Here is a 17054-nt window from a genome sequence, read left to right as displayed (position 1 = left end):
GTATTTTCTGTCACCTAGGCCTCTCAAAGTCACTTCAAATGTGATGTGGTCCCTAAAAAAATGGTTTTGTGAATTTTGTTGAAAAAATGGGAAATTGCTGATGAACTTTGACCCCTTCTAACTTCCTAACCCCAAAACATTTTGTTTCAGAAATTGCGCTAATGTAAAGTAGACATGTGGGAAATGTTATTTATTAACTGTTTTGTGTGACATAACTCTCTGGGTTAAGGGCATAAAAATTAAAAGTTTGAAAATTGCAAAATTTTCAAAATTTTCATCAAATTTCCAATTTTTTCACAAATAAAAGCAAAAAATATCGTTCTAAATTTATAACTATCATGAAGTACAATATGTCACGAAAAAACAATGTCAGAATCACCGGGATCCGTTGAAGCGTTCCAGAGTTATGACCTCATAAAGTGACACTGGTCAGAATTGCAAAAAATGGCCTGGGCATTAAGTACAAAACTGGCTTCGTCCTAAAGGGGTTAAAAGCGCAAATGCAAAAATCGAGTCCATTGTATTTTGAGGTATTTCTTCCTAGCAGCATACATTCTTGTGCAGTTGTAAATTCCAAAAACAACTTGGGTAACATTAAAAAGGTACAGACTTTTCTGAAAATGTTGACATGGGAGGATGGCCAGTGCTTGGGTAAATTTCTGTGCATAAACTAGAAATAACAGAATCTGACATCACTTTCCAGTAACAAATATTGACAATTTTGGAAAGACCAGGAGGGCTTCTTCTGAAGATCTAAACATAGAAGAAATACACTGTTTTTCTTCATGACTCAGAGGCTGAAAATGACTAGTTTTTTTTTTTAAATATTTGTCTAGAATAAATATTACCTACATAATACTGCTGCTGAAGACTGAACCACAGGTTTTCCCAAACTCGCAAGTTATCCTGTACCACTAGGATAGTGCAAAGCTTGTGCTATTCTGGCCCCATTTACAGACCAGACCAGATGAACACAATGGAGCTGTAGATTACGTACGTAACAAGACTAATATATTCATTGGCCCATGTGAACGCAGCCCAATGTAAAGATTAGAATTTAATACACAAAAATGGCTTAAGGGAACCAATCACCAGGATGTTCGTATATAAGCTAGTGCCAGTATAGCACTGGCTTTATCATGCTAATTCTCCACATACCTGTAGTGGTCAGCTCGGATGTATGGGTTTTGAAATCCAAGAAAATAATAAAGTTTATAAAATCAGCAGCTTCTTGAGTGACAGCAGCTGAGGATCAGATAATATCTGGTGGCTCTTCATACTCCCTCCCCCCTCCATGTTAGAATTAGCATAAGTATTATACAATCTATTCACTTTTTCATTTGCAGGACCTGTGTGAGGTCATACCCATGTGACCAGAAGGGGCGGGGCCTCAGCCAACAAAGCTGATACCACGAAGCAACAGTTTTCTGTTGGCTGAGGCCCCGCCCCTTCTGGTCACATGGGTATCACAGCACAGGTCCTGCAAGTGAAAAAGTGAATTGATGGTATAATACTTATGCTAATTCTAACAGAAGGAGGGGATACATCTGAATACCCCTCCAGATATTATCTGATCCTCAGCTGCTGTCACTCAAGAAGCTGATGATTTTATAAACTTTAGGTTTTCAAATCCAAGAAAGTAAACATCTTAGCTGACCATTACAGGTGTGTATAGAATCAGCCTGATAGTGCCAGTATAGCACTGGCTTTAGGTTCTATACAAAAATCCTGATGATTGGTTCCTTTTAAGTTCTTTATAATACTGATATTGGAAAATGATACGATACGTATAACCAATAGTTACCTTACGGAAAATTGTTTTGCTTATGCTATATATTAGAGTTAAAGTCAAACACTAATGGTGCTTGTCGCCTATCTTCTTCAGATAGATTCAGTTTTATTAAAATCGGAGAGATGGAATAAGGAGCAATGTGGGAACCAACTAAAGGCTATGGTGATATGTTCATGCATGCTTAGCATTCCATTCTTTTATTACATCAGATCTTTTACTTTGCTGGTTGGGTTTATATTGCAGGTACACTTCTTTTCCTTACCCCCATTCCCCAACACCCACCACCACCACCAGTCTTGGCAGGACTTCTCCCTCCTTACTCTGTACAGCTGTGGTGTACTATATACGGTGGTTTTGGGGTGATATTTTTTTCTTTTTTCATGCTGCTACCTACTCGCAAAGGCATTGTTGCGTGTGGGTACCCGGTAGTTGATCTGTCCCACTCGCTTTCTTAGGCCGGTTTCACACATCCGGCTTTTCGCCGGTTTACCGGATCCGGCGCTCTCCCATACAGTGACTACAGTACAGTGACAGCGCAACAAGCGCCGGTCACATGCTGTCATGTGACCCGGAAGTTACAGCGCTGTCACTGTACTGTATTGTCTGTACGGGAGAGCGCCGGATCCGGTAAACCGGCAAAAAGCCGGATGTGTGAAACCGGCCTTAGAGACTTGATGTTCATCACAAGACAGGGCTGATATGTAGCGCCCATGCTCTGTCAGCCTGATGACTGATTAGTGCAAGAGTAAGTTTTCCTGTAAAATTATCATGCCTGATGGGTCTGTATCTGTCCAAATACCTGGCACGTGCTGCCACCAACCTCCAGAGATGAAGCCACTGGTAAAATTGTGGGCGTACCAGGGTACATGTGTGTTTTTGTTTTTTTTTTTTTTTTTTTGTGCTGGCTCTGTCCCTGTGAATTTGGTTGTATGTTCCCTTGTGCATAATGAGTTTAGGGAAATATGGTTAGTCTTATTTGCTTTTTGTTCTTATTTCTTCCATTTGAACCTTATGTGCAATGCACTTTCACTTTATTCTTGGCATCTTCTTAGTTGTTGATTTGGATTGATCCTGTGATTAATTAAGAACAAAGAAGGATTATTAAGCTAAATGCTTGAGTCTGGAACAGTTTGCTCCAATAACTCCTGCATATATTGCATCATATTTATTAGGTTCGACACCTATTGCCCTTTAAAGGGGTTTTCCCACTAACAAAATATATTTTAAAGTTAATTAGTTAATTTTAGTCACTAGATCTTTGAAAAATAAGAAATTCCATAATTGGATGTGTTTAAAAAAAAAAAAAAAAAAAAAAATCTTGTGCTGAAATCTGAAACCTACACACAAAGTTAAGGATATTTTGGCTTTCGGGTAAAATTTCAGGATGGTCCTAAACTTTTCAGGTGAACTTAATGTGACGTTCTCTAAACTTTTGGATACACGTGTCCAACTGTTAAATATTTCAGTACTTTTTGCACAACTTGCTGTTCGCTAAGGCTCTGTTCTTGAGTCTGAAAGATTAGCGCACTTGCTGTCAAAAAACGTACCAATACCGCACCGAAAACCGCATGCGTTTTTACTGCACTTAGAATTGGTATTTAAACAGTCCTCCTCATCATGCTGTTCGCATTTGTACATGAGGCCAAGACAACACAAAGCAATTGATCAACAGTACCTTGCCATTGGAGGCTTCAAGCAGTATCTTTTAAGATGGAGAAGGCCACTGAGCTTAGAGCGTCAGTGTCATCAGCAGGTTGCTACAGAGAGACTGGAAGAGTCACAGAAAGGCATAGAACTGGATGTGCTTTGGCCACATTTCACACTGATGACCACTTCATTGTTAACAATGCCCTTCAGAAACGGAGGGTGAATGCCACACAACTGCAGGCACATTTAAGGGAAGTGAGGGGCACCCTCGTGTCATGTCAGACCATTCAAAACCAATTACATCAGCGTGGTCTGTGTGCTAGATGCCCTGCAAGGTTACCCGAATGCACCACAAGGCACTGGTGTCATCATCTTGCTGGGAAAATGACCAGTGGGCCTCAGTGCTGTTCACTGATGAAAGTTGATTCACACGGAGTGGAAATTATGGCCTCCAATGATGTTGGTGGCGTCAAGGAGAGCGCTGTGCATCAGCCACTGGTCACCAGACGAGCCTTTGGTGGTGGTGTTACAGTGTGGGCAGGTGTCTAGTCAGTACAGAACAGCCCTACACTGTGTGAATGGTACAATGACAGCCCCTACTACTGGAGTAACATCATTAATCCAGTCATTATGCCTCTGCATGAACAACACAGGCCTAATTTCATCTTCATAGACGACAATGTTCCAGCTCATTGAGGTCGCATCATAAGAGAACGGGTGGAGCCTGGGGGACCTCAAATGGAGTGGCCTGCACTTTCTCCAGACTTGAATTCCAAAGCCTATGGGATCAGCAGAGTTGCCATGTAGAAGCTCTTAAATCTGTACTCCAGAACCTCAATGACCTTAGGGCCGCCATTCAGGAAGAGTAGGATGCCATGCCTCAGAAGACAATCACTCTATCTATGGACAGCTTGAGACGTCATTGTCAAGCTGTAATTGATGCTCGAGCCCTCATAAGTTATGAACACATTCATGAAATGAGGAAATCGCCCTTCAATGCTTCTACCTAGAGGCCCTACTTTATAAAATATCACTGTCACGTGAACTTTTTACATTTTCCATAAATTTTATCCAAATATCCCTAACTATTTGAGTAATGTATGTGTCTGTCCTATGTACTATGTAATGGCCGTATCTGACTGTACAGGAACGTAGTATGATCATACTAAATCTGCTGCAAATGCAAGAAGTATCAAGAGATTACTGCAAAGGATCACAATGATTCTTTTCGTGAGGTAAAACATTTATCTGCCTGTTTTTAAGTTTTACCTCAGTTATTTGCAATTTCAGGCTTTCCTATCTGTACACTACAGTTCAAAAGTTTAGGGTCATTTAGATATTTCCTTATTTTTGAAAGAAAAGCACTTTTTTTTTTTTTTTTTTCAATGAAGCTTACATTAAATTAAACAAATATACTCTATACATTGTTAATGTGGAAAATGACTATTCTAGCTGCAAACGTCTGGTTTTGAATGCAATATCTACATAGGTGTATAAAGGCCCATTTCCAAGAACCACCACTCCAGTGTTCCAATTGTACATTGTGTTTGCAAACTGTGTTAGAAGGCTAATGGATGTTTAGAAATCTCTTGACAACCCTTGTACAAGTATGTTAGCACAGCTGAAAACAGTTTTGCTGATTAGAGAAGCTATAAAACTGACCTTTCTTTTTGAGCTAGTTGAGAATCTGGAGCATTAAATTTGTTGGTTCCACTAAACTCTCAAAATGGCCAGAAAAAGAGAACTTTCATGTGAAACTCGACAGTCTATTCTTGTTCTTCGAAATGAAGGATATTCCATGTGAGAAATTGCCAAGAAACTGAAGATTTCGTACAATGGTGTGTACTACTCCCTTCAGAGGAGAGCACAAACAGGCTCTAACCAGAGTAGAAAGAGAAGTGGGAGGCCCCGCTGCACAACTGAGCAACAAAACAAGTACATTAGAGTCTCTAGTTTGATAAATCGACGTCTAACAGGACCTCAACTGGCAGCTCCATTAAATAGTACCCGCAAAATGCCAGTGTCAATGTCTACATTGAACAGGCGACTCCGGGATGCTGGCCTTCAGGGCAGAGTGGCAAAGAAAAAGCCATATCTGAGACTGGCTAATAAAACGAAAATATTTAATATGGGCAAAAGAATACAGACATTGGACAGAGGAAGATTGGAAAAAGTGTGATGGATAGACAAATCGAAGTTTGAGGTGTTTGGATCACACAGAAGAACATTTGTGAGATGCAGAACTACTGAAAAGATGCTGGAAGAGTGCCTGATGCCATCTGTCAAGCATGGTGGAGGTAATGTGATGGTCTGGGGTTGCTTTGGTGCTGGTAAAGTAGGAGATTTGTACAAGGTAAAAGGGATTTTGAATAAGGAAGGCTATCACTCCATTTTGCAGCGCCATGCCATACCCTGTGGACAGTGCTTGATTGTAGCCAATTTCGTCCTGCAACAGGACATTGACCCAAAGCACACCTCCAAATTATGCATGAACTATTTAGAATACCAGCTGCCTGCTTCTTCCCTATCTGTAATGGAGTGCCCATCTCAGTCACCTGATCTCAACCCTATTGAGCTGTTGTGGAAGCAGCTTGACCGTATGGTACGCAAAATGTGCCCATCAAGCCAATACAACTTGTGTGAGGAGCATCTTGAAGCATGGGGTGAAATATCTCTAGATTTCCGCAGCAAATTAACAGCTAGAATGCCAAAGGTCTGCAAAGCTGGAATTGCTGCAAAGGGAGCATTCTGTGCCGAAAGCAAAGTTTGAGGGAGAAAATTATTATTTCAAGTAAAAATCATTATTTCTAACCTCGTCAATGTCTGGACTGTATTTTCTATTCATTATGAAACTCATTTGATAAAAGTATGATTTTTCATGGAAAAGACAAGATTATCTAGGTGACCCCCAAACTTTTGAACTGTAGTGTATGTATTCCAAGATCTATTGATAAAAGTGAACTCTGTTCATGGGAAAACCTGTTTATTTTTACAAGGAGTATGGTATAGTGGGAACAGTGGTTTACATGCCATATTTGTAGGAGTTTGAGAATTTGCTCATAGAGGTATTTCTTCACATCTTTATGGCACATTTATGTGGTTCCATTACAACACTCTCTAAAGCCTTCCCCTATACGCATTAGGCTGGAGTCACACTAGCGCGAGCATTGCCTGCTCTCAGGACAGGAGTGTGCCAGCTTCATGTATTTCTATGCAGCTGCCCGCTCCTGTCAGGAGAGCTAGCGGTCAGTCCAGGAAGTGCGATACAGTCCTCCAGTCTTAGACTAATGTTGACCAAACCTGATGATAATATTGGTGGGATAGGCTTATAGTCTGCAGTGGATGGGAACTCCCCAACACTTATATGAGGTCAGGGAGAGAAGAATATGGATGTCCGATTTCTAACAGCCGATCCTTTGCTCCCTGGGAGATAAGCTGCTGTAGGAGTCTGACAGCCGCTCTCTTAGAGAACACAGGAACACACGGCTGAGTCAAGTGCTCCTGTATATGGGGGACTTGGGGGCAGCAGCTTTTGAATGATGGTGTAGGGGGGACTTTACTCTGACCCCATTCTGGAAGTTGTGTGACAGATGCATCAACACTGCAACAATTTTCTATATACCAGTATTCGTGTTGTTAGCACTTGCACCTTTTTTAGTTTTTTTGTTTTTTTTTTTCTGTTTGGTATGTCATGCTTAAAATGAAGCTGTTTTTTTCTTTGAAACTTCATGGTATTGACATTGGGTGCAGATTAAATGCATTTGTGATGCGTTTACGCTGCATAAAAGCACTCAAAATGTTTGTACTTATTTTTACCTGTTGATTTTCCTCATCTAATGCAAGTCTATGTGGAAATTCTGGATACAGAAGTAAAACTGTGGAAAAAAACGCAAATAGGGTCTTACCAGGCAAGGCACCCGGCAGGTATAGGCAGATGCACTCACCTGGTAGGGTTGGTCCAGTCAGTGTCACAACTCCTAAATTCACGTTTACAAGATGGCGAACAGCCGCAGCCACGGAGAATCCATGATCAAAAAGAGGGGGGAATCGGGTATATGCTGTACTATCACCAGAGGAATTCCTCACCTGTATAAAAGACTTATGTCCACAGACTCCATTAATCACTTATACTCTAGCCTCTACAACATGGGCAAGACCAAAGATCTTCCTAAGGATGTCAGGGAGAAGGTCACAGATCTGCACAAGGCTGGAATGGGCTACAAAACCATAAGTAAGACGCTGGGTGAGAAGGAGACAACTGTTGGTACAAAAGTAAGAAAATGTAAGAAATGCAAAATGAGTGTCAACCGACATTGATCTGGTACTCCATGCAAAATCTCACCTCGTGGGGTATCCAGGATCACGAGGAAGGTGAGAGATCAGCCTAAAACTACACAAGGGGAATTGTTAATGATCTCAAGGCAGCTGGGACCACTGTCACAGGAGTTTCTCTGCTAAGGGCACAGGACTATTTCACCACATCAATGGAACAATGGATGGAGCTATGTACTGTAAAATCCTGAGTGACAATCTCCATCCCTCCGCCAGGAAATTAAAAATGAGTTGTGGCTGGGTCTTAAAGCACGACAATGACCCAAAATATACAGCCAAAGCAACACAGGAGTAGCTTAAAAAGAAGCACATTACGGTGCTACTCGCACGAATAGTACAAAATTCTGGTTACTCGTTACATTGCGAGTATTCCCCAATGACTTGTATTACACACACTATTCGGAATGAATACATTAGTAGACAGTACTTGTTACAAGTATTGGCAATTCGAGTACAGTGGAACCTCGTTTAACGAGTAACTCTCTTAACGAGAATTTCGCTGAACAAGCAAAGCTTTCTGTAAATTTGTAACCCGGTTTACGAGAAAGCTTTGCTGTGTGAGCAAAATCCTCACCTCAGACCCTTCCGGTTCCGTACATCCACCACGCTCTGACCCGCACTTGCAGTCCACACAAACACACACAAGCACGCACAAACACACACACATACAGTATTATGCTCACCTTACCTTCCGTTCCACCGCCGGTCTCATGGTTGTTGTAGTTCCCGGGTACATCGCGACGTGCTCACGGCGAACCATGAGGCCGGCGGTGGAACGGAAGGTAAGATGAGCATATAATAATGTGTACCTTACGTTTCATCGCTGGCCTCCTGGGTCCTGTAGTTCTCCGCTCCACTCCAGGCTGTACATCGGCATCCATAGCGACGAAGCAGGAACTTCCTGGTTCCTGTCGCCACTACTCAAAGGCAGCGCGCTGGTCAATCGGAGGCAGGTGGCTCTGCCTTTGACGTCAGCGCTCTGGCAGGAATTTCCTCCCTTGTCGTTATGGTAACCAGATACACGCCCGCACCAGAGAACAGGAAGTCCCAGGAGACCGGCGATAGAACAGAAGGTAAGGTGAGCATAATATATGTGTGTGTGTGTGTGTGTGTGTGTGTGTGTGTGTGTGTGTGTGTGTGCGCGCGCGCGTGTGTGGAATGACACAATAGGGGACCAGGATGGGACATTTAACTAGTTGTGGAACGAATTGTCTGCATTGCAATGATTTCCTATGGGAAATCTTGCTTTGCTGAATGAGTAACTTAGTTAACAAGCACAGTCTCAGAAAGGATTGTTCTCGTTAACCAAGGTTCCACTGTATTTCGAAACTCGCTCATCATTAGTTTTAATATGTTCAGGGAACAAATGAAGGCTCCGATTACATAACACAATATATGAACACTTCTTCTCAAGGTGCTGTCCTGGACTGAGCTATTAATGAGCCAATCCTCGAGTCTATCACCATTATGAGCTCAGCTGATCTCTGCTCTGGCAGAGGCAAGATGTAAAAGGCTGGTCATCAGCGTTATTTTTTCCTTGAGGCAAAAAAACACAAACTGCATGTGACTGAATCCTCTTGAATTTGAGTTGAACGCATGCAAACGCAAGTGTTATTTACTGGATCCTGTGACTTGCAGTTTGAGTCATGTGGTTGGGAATGAGCTGAATGGGGCTGGGCGGGCATCAGTCATGTGATCGGGAGTGAGCTGAATCTGCCATGGCAGCGTGGATGCAGCTCTGGACGAGAGAGAGTGTGTGAGTGATATTCAGGCCATGTTCTGTACTGCAACCAGAATCATTCCTGCAACATACAACCGCAACTGTTAAAAACCGGATCCAGCGCCCATTGAAATACATTGCAGCTACTGCCGCAATGTACAGTCCGCTGACGTGCATTTTTTTTAGATGGAAGTAAAAAAACGCAACAAGTTGTGTTTTTGATAAAAAATAAAAAACTGAGACTCTCCGGATCCTGACACTACCGCACGCAAACACATGTTGCCGCAAGTCCATTGACATTGCATTGAGCAGACAACGGATCCGGTAAGATGCGTTTTGCATTTTTTTGCCGACCTGCAAAAAAAACGCCGATGTGAAACCAGCCTGAGCAGCATACAGGCTGCAGAACTTGAACGCTGTACTTTTAGTCGCCATTCTTCAATGCTGCACCTTGCGTCCTATTCACTTCAATGGGAGATAAACAGTAGTCCTTGCCAGTTGCCTGTTATGTGGTGATTGGCTCCATACATTGCTTACATCCAGCCTCTGCTGATCATGGGGGTGCTAGATTATCTTATATAGATTGTCTAATCCTATTGATGGTCATCGGTATGTAAGTCCCAGACAACCTCTTTAGAGAGGGGTATTTCCATCTTTGCCATTCATGGCTGAGTTTTGGGATTACTTGTGTATGTGGCAGTCCGAGGTGTTTGGTAATATGGAAACACTTGAGGGGACTGTGCTGCTCCTGTACAGTAAGACAGTCCTAAAATATTAATATTGTATGCTTTTGTGTGTGTATTGGATTGCTAGAATTTTTTTTTTTTTTAGCAAGTGAATCCTTAGGCTGCTTTCACACATCTGGTTTTTGCCGTGCGGCACAATACGGCGCTTTGCAGAAAAAACGCAACGTTTTTTTTTGCCGCTGGTTGCGGGTTTTTTTGCATAGACTTGCATTATTGCCGTATTGTGCCGCATTGCATCCGGTTTTTGCCGGATGCGGCATATTTAGCCCATGCGGCGGCCGGATGGAACGTTGCCTGGCACTTTTTTTTGTGCGGCGAAAAAACCGCATCTTGCTGACCCGGAGTAATGTGGCGCGATTTACAATGCAAGCCTATGGACGCCGGATGCGGTTTTTTGAACTGCGCATGCTCAGTATCAAGCCACATCCATCAAAAAACGGACGGGCCGCATGGAAAAACTTATGCAAGGGATCCGTGTTTTTCACCGCATCCGTTGCATAGGTTTTTGAGCCGGATTGACTGCAAAAACCAGATGTGTGAAAGCAGCCTTAAAGGGAACCTGTCGTCAGAAATTTAGCTATAAACCTAAAAGTTCCCCCCTCTGCAGCTCCTGGGCTGCATTCTAGCAAGGTTCCTCTAGTTTTTCTGGCCCCTTTTATACCAAAATAAACACTTTATAAAGTTGTACCTTTTCGTATGTAAATTTCGTAAATTATCCATGGGGGCGGGCTCTCTGCTGACCGTTACTGTCCTGCCGATTTACGCCGCCCCCGAATGCTGAATTTCAAACCTCAGGACGCCACCCCTGGGCGCCCGAGGTCCCGCGCATGCACTGTGCGACTGTAGCGGGACTGTGCACTGCGTGCACGTGTGACCGCTGCTGACGTTTTGCACAGGGACGAGGTTATGGGCGGTGCTGTGAGTGTCATCAGCAAGTGCCCGCCCATAACCTCGTGACCGCACTTTCCCCTCTTCCTCCAGCGTTCTGCGCCGGCCAAATGACCAGACGTCACCTCCTTCCCATCGTACCCTGCAGCAGGAAATAGATGGGAGGAGCGGAGCAGCACAGCACAGGAGAAGCGAAAAGGATCTGAACGATGTACAGAGGGGAGAGCGCGGCCACGAGAGTATGGGCGGGCACTTGCGATGCAATCACAGCGCCGCCCATACTCTCGTGCCTGCGACCACGTCACCAGGTGTCCTGGCGTGCACGGGACCTCAGGCGCAGTGGGCAGCGTCCTGAGGGATGATTTGGAGCGTGGGAGGACAGCAACGGACACCAGAGAGCCCGCCCCCATGGAGAATTTACAAGATTTTCAGACCAAAAGGTACAACTTTATAAAGTAATTATTTTGGTTTAAAAGGGGGCACAAAAAGTATAGAAACCTTGCTAGAATGCAGCCCACGAGCTGCAGAGGGGGAAACTTTTAGGTTTCAAACTAAATTTCTGATGACAGGTTCCCTTTTAACCAGCTAAATAAGAAATGGTTAACATTTTGATCCTACATTGTCATCATGACAGCCATTAGTGTCCTTCAATAAAATGTATTATGACTATATCTAGTTTGTGAAATTTGAGCTCCTCCTGTGAAATAAACGTCTTACACAATCCATGTTCTGTAATGCTAGAACCGGCCTAGTGTTACCCATAATTACTCCTCTGTAATTAGACTAAGTAGGAAGTGCCTGTGTGCTAGATGGGGAGCCGCGTCATATTGGAGGTATGCTGGTTATGGTGCATGTCAATAGATCAGTGCCGTATCCTATTACAAATCCTCATACAACCAGTTGCCCCATCTGCCTCTACTACATCAGTGTACAAAGGGCAGGTCTGACAAGGTACTCAGGTAGGGTATTGTCTTTTATTGAAGCTAAAGACTTGTAGTGTAACTAAGATGCCATTGATGCTTGAAGGCTTCTCTTATACAGCTTCTAAGAAACTAGTCCTTGAAGGTGACCATTAACATTGGATCCAGCTGAACAGACTGGATCCCTGAGCTGTTTTTATTTGATGTGTATGTTATTCACAAGGCAATGGCAGAGAAACCTCCTGGAAAGTCCACATTATCTCATACCTGTTCTATCCGTTTTTTTTCCCCCCTCCCTGATGGCACACATACCCATTATGATTAGAGTTGAGCGAGTACCTAACTATTCATTCTCGCTATACTCATAACGAGTACTGTCTAATACTCGCGTATTCGCTCTGAAAACATGTGCAATGCAAATCAATGGGGACAAACTTGCAATGTAACGAGTAACCTGAATGTTGTACTATTCGTGCGAGTAGCAAATAGTACAGCATTCGGGTAAGGCTATGTGCGCACGTTGCGTACTGTCAGTGCAGAAATTTCTACAGCGATCTGAAGAGCACACGTGCGCTTCAAATCGCTGCAGAAAATGTCCATAGAGAAAAAAAAGCCGATTCCATGCGCTCTGCCTGCAGCTCCTGCCATAGACAGAGCAGGAGCTGCCGGCAAAGCACACGGAAGAAGTGACATGTCACTTCTTAGAACGCAGTGCTTCGGGCAGCAGCCGAAGCGCTGCGCTCTAATACACCACGTGCGCATGGCCCCTGCACAATCTCCATAGACTGTGCAGGGGACGCAGGACGCATGCAGTTACGCTGCGCTACAAAGCGCAGCGTAACTGCATGTATTTACGCAACATGCGCACATAGCCTAACTCGTTACTTTGCGAGTTTTTCCCCATTGACTTGCATTGCGCATGCGATTTGGAATGAATACACGAGTATTAGACAGTGCTCGTTATGAGTATAGCAAGTATGAATAGTTAGGTACTCGCTCAACTCTATAATCTATAGAGCTGTTCATCTTCCATGTTGTTGTTTTTTTCATAAACCATGTATCTGTGAAAAAATCATGGAGACCTGTTCAATTTTCATCAGATTTACCAATCAAAATTCCCCATATAAGTTTAAGTGTCCGAGAAAATCACAGACTTGTATAATTGGGTGTGCTTTTACTTTGCAAAGGAGAAGCTCTGCAATTTGGTTTTCATACCAGCAAATAACTGGTTACACTCTGATAATAGACACTGAAGAAAATCGGCCCGTTTTTGTGTCCGAGAAAAATCACTAACATCGGAAGCTTACAATAGTCTTGTCCTTATTTTAATACTGAATACAAAGCAACCGAGAGGATTGAAATAGAAAAATACTGTTTATTAGTGATGTTTACTGAAATACTTTCTCTGTGTAGTAGAAAATGCTTGATATACAGTAATCTTCTATATCTGCATACAAATTGCTCCTATACACTCTGCTTTATACCGTGCATTTCCAAAAATAAGACACTGTCTTATACTTTTTTTTTTTTTTTTTTTTTGCCCCCAAAAAAGCACTAGGGCTTATTTTTGGAGGAGGTCTTATTCTTGGAGAAACACGGTTGGGGGTGTAAGTTTATCCCCCTCCAAAAAAAAGACCCCCCCCCCCACTTCCCAGGAGAGTCCTGCTTACCAGACCCGGACATGTGCGTGGCTCCCAGGTCATCCCTGTGGTCTTCGGTGGTTGCTGCACGCCGTCCTCCCCTGCTGCTGGCTGACACACAGCAGATCTCTGATCTCTCACTCTCTCACACACATGCAGCGTTAAACAATGCTTCCGGCCACAGGGAATGATGGGAGGAAGACACGTGTCTATAGACAGGCTGTAAGCTAGCATTGTGGCAGGTCCTTGCGCTTCACTGCACAACCTCTCAGGATTTTGCCAGCGAGAAGAGATCGATGTCGCTGGATGTGGTGAGTATGTGTGCGATCTGATGTGTGTGAGATAGGATGTGTGTGGGTGTAAGATCACTGCAGGTCCTGCCGCTCAGCGTGGGGTGAGTGTGATTGTCGGGTGTCTGTTGTCTATAATGAAGTGTCCTGCAGTATCTAACTTGTTTAGCTGCACGGACACCATTATTGATCCTCGGCTAGGGCTTATTTTCAGGGGAGGGCTTATATTTAAGCCTTGCTCCGAAAATGCTGAAAATCCCTGCTAGGGCTTTTATTTAGGGGGTGAGGTCTTATTTTTGAAAAATCACAGTACTGACTAAAGGCACCCGATACCCCAGAATTGCATCAGGTTGGTCCTCATGAGGGATACAAATAATGTATTTACAAACAAACCATGAAGGTATTTTAAATGTAGTGGATGTGTCGGGACCCTCGTATATCCTGATTACAGCAGAGACTGCATAGATGTATCTGCTATACCAAGTGTCGTAGAGAGTAATAGTAGAGATGGGTTTCAAAGCCGCGCCAAAGGACTCCCAGATTCTTCTCAGATTAATGTTTCTTTATTACATGCACAGGTCAAGTCTACGCGTTTCAGGAGAACACAGCTCCCTTCTTCAGGACAAACCAGCAAAGAATCATCAAATCAGGCAGATTTGATGATTCTTTGCTGGTTTGTCCTGAAGAAGGGAGCTGTGTTCTCCTGAAACGCGTAGACTTGACCTGTGCATGTAATAAAGAAACATTAATCTGAGAAGAATCTGGGAGTCCTTTGGCGCGGCTTTGAAACCCATCTCTACTATTACTCTCTGTTATCTGCCCTGTGGGGACCGCTGCCGGGACTTTTATGTTACATGCTGTTATAGGTGTTGTGACTGTCACAACCCGAATTGGTGAGTAGTATTACTCCGTGCTTTACTCTGTATATATTGGGGTAAGACCCTATTGCGCTTTCTTTTTCCACAGTTTTCTCTTATACCAAGTGTCGTATACTTCTGTAGTGTAATGCACATACCTGCATATAGGAGCTTTGTAGATGATTACAGCTTGTATTGCAGCCATTTATTTAGCTTGTCTTATTATTCCTGGCTCCAGATGAGTGTCTGATTTATAGCTCCTGTCATACATTGGACACCTGTGAATTGGATGCGCTTTGGCTAAAACATTAGTCTGGTTCATTATATACCGGTATGTCCCCCTGCAAAAGACATAGAGATACATAGGTTAGACTTTTATGTAAAATGTGTTGCCAGTTTAAAGCAGTTGGCCAAAGATAGACCCTTATCACCCATCTCAGGCCCTCTGCTCTACTCTAGTGTCGAGCAAAAAAAGACACGTTTACCAGCTAGCTCCATAGTATAAACGCCACTCCTTATTTAAATTCACAGACCTGTCCTTTCCCCAGTGACGTCATTCCCTGTTTCAGGCTCTAACATTTTGGCTATTCTCCTATAGATCTATTTTCCCATAGCCAAATAAAAACAAAACTAGATTTTTTTTTTTTCTTTCTAATCTAATATATAAAGCTGAGTGTATGTGTGTATGTCTGCTAAAGGAGTCCGCACTGTTGCATTTACAATCACGAAATTTTGCACAGACTCCTCATGTGACCCAGGGAACGTCATAGACTGTTTTGACAGATAATTTAACCCCGTGCTTTACAGTAAGGCTTTGTGCGCACTAGAAATGTGAATTTTCTCAAGAAAATTTCTTGAGAAACTTCTGGTAGTGGAAGATTTCCGAACCTCCGGAAAAAATCCGCACCAAATCCAAGTTAAATCCGCATGCGGATTTGCCGCTGATTAGCCGCAATTTTCCCACAGGTTGTTCCCTGCGGATTTTGCAGGCTGTACTGCAGAAATCCGCAGGTACCTGCGGAAAAGAATTGACATGCTCATTTTCTCAAGAAATTTTCTCAAGAAAATCTTCTCAAGGAAATTTCTTGAGAAAAATCCGCAGCGTGCGCACAGCTATTTTTTTTTTTTCTCATAGGATTTGTTGGGAAATGTCTGCACAAAGATTGCAGACATTTCTCAAGAAATTTCCGCAGCAAATCCGCAGGTAAATCCACGGGTAAAACGGCCTAGTGCGCACACAGCCTTAGTCTCTAAAATCCTGCTGCCATTAAACTGAATGGAGGTGGGAGCTATAGGTTATTAATAGCAACTGTCAGTGGTTGCTATAGGAACAAAATAAACTGTTAGTTGAAGCTTATGACTGAGGTTATATGATTTCGGTGGGGAGATGGATAGGGAGACAGAAAAAGACAGACAGATAGACACCCCTGGAAAGAGACAGCCCGACACACACACAAATAATCAGACAGAGACATAGACACAGACAGACAGCGAGACACAGACAGAGACATAGACACGTACTACAGATAGTTTATAATATAGCAAAGTTAGTTAGTTGCATAAAAGCAGACATTTGCTCGCTAGTTTTCTATTTGTAGCTACAGTGGTCAATGTTTGAGGATTTTCTTTTTTTTTTTTTTTTTCTCTCTTCAATGAACCTGTTATCTGGATATTCCACACTAATGCCATCTATGTATCTGTGCTGCAATGCTTCTGACAACCATACCTTTATTTTAAAAGGCTGTAATTATATTCTACGTTTAGATTTGAATTGTCAGATGAGCTGTAAGAGTGGGCGGCAGTCACTATTAGGCTACTTTCACACATCCGGTTTGAGCACTGCGGCTCAATCCGGCTGTGAAAATTATGCAACGGAAGCGGCGAAAACACCACATCCTTTGCATAAGTTTTTACATGCGGCCCGTCCGTTTTTTTCCGGTTGCGGCATGCTACTGAGCATGCGCAGTGGAAAAAAACGCATGCGGCGACCGGATGCGTTTTTTTCCGCATCGCGCCGCATCCGGCCTCCATAGGTATGCATTGAAAAATGCGCCGCAGCGGCCGGATGCGGCGCGATGCGGTGTTTTTGCCGGAGCAAAAAACGTTGCAGGGAACGTTCGATCCGGCCGCGGCATCGGCTAAATCTGCCGCATGCGGCAAAAACCGGACCGAACGCAAGCCCCTGCGGCACAATACGGCACTAATGTAAGTCTATGCAAAAA

At 43.3% G+C, this 17054-nt stretch overlaps 1 protein-coding gene across 1 annotated transcript in view; it reads left to right on the top strand.

Moving 5' to 3' along the window:
• NEK7 (NIMA related kinase 7) overlaps window positions 1–17054 on the top strand; it is a 230903-nt gene that overhangs the window by 38517 nt on the left and 175332 nt on the right. The window lies entirely within an intron of this gene.

This window comes from Anomaloglossus baeobatrachus, chromosome 8, assembly GCF_048569485.1.
Source record: "Anomaloglossus baeobatrachus isolate aAnoBae1 chromosome 8, aAnoBae1.hap1, whole genome shotgun sequence".
NCBI lineage: Eukaryota > Metazoa > Chordata > Amphibia > Anura > Aromobatidae > Anomaloglossus > Anomaloglossus baeobatrachus.
This window is presented reverse-complemented; position numbering and strand designations above follow the sequence as displayed.